The sequence below is a fragment of the Ailuropoda melanoleuca genome, chromosome 5 (assembly GCF_002007445.2).
Source record: "Ailuropoda melanoleuca isolate Jingjing chromosome 5, ASM200744v2, whole genome shotgun sequence".
NCBI lineage: Eukaryota > Metazoa > Chordata > Mammalia > Carnivora > Ursidae > Ailuropoda > Ailuropoda melanoleuca.
In genome coordinates, this window is record NC_048222.1 from 31,266,048 (window position 1) to 31,269,674 (window position 3,627).

Below are 3,627 nucleotides of genomic sequence, written 5' to 3' on the forward strand. Positions count from 1 at the left end.
CTGGGCTTTGCCTTTGTGTCGGGGGCCGCGGGGGGGGGTCTCCTCAGGCCGCCGCTTGGGCGGACGCCCGCCGTGTCGGACCCCAGTTGAAAGGCCGCGGGACTAAAATCATCGCGAGGAAAAATGTCCGCAAGTGGGTTTCGGCCGCGCGTTTTCGTGCTGAGGATAAAGTCTTAGAATCCCGGAGAGGGGTGTCACCTTATATGGAAGTCGTAAACGCAGTCGCGGGGACAGCTAAAGTGTAACTTGACGGTTTTCTGCAGGCCTGGAGTGTTTTCATCCGGCCAGCAGAGAAACGACGGTAACCGCGGGGTGTTTCTTGATAACGCATTTGCAGACGCGTTTTTTTCCTGGCGGTTAATGGAGCTCATTAAAAATCAGGTAGTTGGTCGGACTTCTTGTCAAACTATGTCTGGAGTGGAGAGTGCGTCTTGCTCGCTCCCCACGCCTGCTTCAGAGTCTTTTCTTCTCTGCCACCCACAAATTACTGGCTTTCATTAGTAGCTCTGAGTGCAGAAGAGCTGGGCAGAGCCTTAACCGGGGATCTTCTTTTCTTTTAAGTGAAACCCTACTTTTTATAGCAGACAGTGAGTTCAGGTTTACAAGCCTACTTCTGCACTATCAAAAAAAAAAAAAGTCTTCTATTTTGGAGTTTGTGATTCTTTCTGAAAATTCCTGGGTTGGACCGGTTTATTTATTTATTTATTTTTAAAGATTTTATTTATTTATGTGACAGAGATAGAGACAGCCAGCGAGAGAGGGAACACAGCAGGGGAGTGGGAGAGGAAGAAGCAGGCTTCCAGCGGAGGAGCCCGATGTGGGGCTCGATCCTGCAATGCCGGGGATCACTTCCAGGATCACGCCCTGAGCCGAAGGCAGACGCTTAAGGACTGCCTACCCAGTTGCCCCGGACCGGTTTATTTTTAAACAAGAAACCAGTGAACAAACAAATACGTAAACAAGGCCGTGGAGGAACTGTTGAACCCGTTCATAAAAATGCATTTTCCAGGCCCTTTCATTGTGACCCTGTGAACTGTTAGACAGCTAGCTGCAACTGTTACCTGAGAAAGGGAGGGTTTTTTTTAATGGTCCCCAAAACAACGTGGTGTTGTCAAATGTAATGAATCTAGAGTCAAAAGAAACTCACCTCAATTCCTATCCCTACCCCACCCCCATCCCCACTCCCCACCCCCATTCTGGGAGAGTAGTTCTCAAAAGTAAGTAAAAATGCCAGTACCACTCCCAGAAATTTGATTGTAGAGATCTCTGATGGGTGCCTGAAACTGCGTTTTAAGCAGGCACCCAATTCTTTGGTCTGTTGTACCACACTTTGATAAACACCACGATAGAGCTGGTCTGAGAATCCAGGACTGCCCAACTCCCCCATCCCTTTGTTGATTTACTCTCCCCTCTCCTCCAACCAGTCATAAGCCAAGAAGCTGGCCTCTCCAGAGGGAAACTTAAGCTAGTTCTTTCTTGGACTCTGACACCAGGGTAGGAAATGACTTTCATACATATTCTGATATTGCCTTGGTGGGTTAGAGATAGCTCATGCCTATTAATCTGTACTTTTTCCTTCTGCGGGCTGCTTCCAGTATCTTCAGAATTTAAGCAGTGCCATCAGGCCACATCTTCTCATCCCAGTTAATTCAGTCTCCATCTTCCCCTTAGATCCAGGGCAGCCAATGCCATGTAATATCCATGGACCTGAATCCTCAGATTTCTTGGTACCTAGTAGTACTGGTAGCATTTGTGAGAGCTTTCAGTTCAGCTGAACTGTAATTCAGTCGTTGAATACCCCAGTAATGCCTATTTTGTGCAAAGCCTGTAGGGGGCCACTTTAGCAACAACAGTGCAAAGATGGCACATAGTTGCATCGCTCCCTTGAGACGGAAATGAGGGCTGAGTAACCTCTGCTGCTAAAAGCTTTTTCTATTTCTTAGTTCTTCTTAAATAGTTATGTAGGGGTGAGGTTAGAGTTAGGCTGTTTGACTTCTTTGTTTTTGACATCTTTTTTGTCTCCTAATCTTTTTCTAATTGGTTCACAAATGTCATGTCTTCTATAGCCCCAGACTTCCTGATTATTGTGTCTTCCCCCTGCCCCTGAAACTGAACATGTCTGCCCCTCCTTGGCTAATTGGAGTGAAAAGTTTAGGGAAGTTGTTGGAATGCTGAATGACTTCTAGTGGGAAGACCCAGAATCGTGGAAATATGAAGCTTAGAGATATAAGGAAACCTATTACAAATTAATCTAGCGCAGTCCTCTCATCTTTCAGATAAAGAATCTGAGAGATGAGATGGCAGAGGTGAGGACCCCTGGCTCCTAGCCCAGTGTTCTTTCCGCTAAATCTTCTCAAGAAAAATGCTTCAAAAATGGAAAAGGTTGAAAGAAATTCAGTTAGAAGTAGGCAAAGAAAATGAAAAGACTTCTACATGACTACAGAAGCAGTATTTTCTGGAAAAATGGATTTTGAAGGAGAATGTGATGTAACCATATAAATCATGAAGAGTGGGAGTACTAAAATAAGGACTCTGAAGCTTGAAATAAGTAGTTAAAGTTCAAATAAGAGCAAACAGATAGTTACCTTGTAATCCCAAGAGGCATTACAAACTTAATATTTTTTTTATTTTTTATTTTTTAAAGATTTTATTTATTTATTCGACAGAGATAGAGACAGCCAGCGAGAGAGGGAACACAAGCAGGGGGAGTGGGAGAGGAAGAAGCAGGCTCATAGCAGAAGAGCCTGATGTGGGGCTCGATCCCATAATGCCGGGATCACGCCCTGGGCCGAAGGCAGATGCTTAACCGCTGTGCCACCCAGGCGCCCCTTAATATTTTTTTTAAATTCCGTAAAGGTTAAGGTAAGTACATTGGTGAATTTTTATTAAATATTAGATGTTTGAGCAATGTCCAGAATGTTTTGAAGTTGTTGCATAACTATACTTGTCCTTAGTGAAGTTATTAGGTATTCTGTGGGAGACAGAATATAAAACTGATCTAACTACCAATCTGATTTAATGTATTTTCTTAGGTGAAATGAGATTAATGAGATAGCATATGCATTTTTGGAATGTAGAAGGAAAGAAGTATGGATGGAAAAAAATAAGTTTGGTATATTTTTTTCTTTTGAGAGGGAGAGAGAGAACGAGTGCACACGCACACATGCACACGGGGGAGGGGCAAAAGGAGAGGAAGAGAGAGAATCCCAAGTAGGTTCTATGCCCAGTGCAGAATCCGATGCAGAGCTCAATCTCACGACCTTGAGATAATGACCTGAACCAAAACCAAGAGTTGGACACTTAACCGACTGAGCCACCCTGGAGTCCCAAGAGAACTTTTTGATATTTTTGCTTGGAGTCCTGAAATTAAACATTGTTGGATTCTCCTTGTATATTCATGAAAGTAGAATTAGAAGGGTAAGGGCTTAATAATTAGACATTATTATGTGCCAGACACTATACTAAATGCTCTTACATCCATTGTCTTATTTATCTCCATTATAGAGCTGAGGAATCTAAGGTACAAAGAGCTTAAGTTTGCCCAAAATCATACCCCTAATAAGTAGCAGAGCCACTGTTCAAACTTAAACCTGCCTGCCTCCAAAGCCATTAAGATTTATGCTCAAT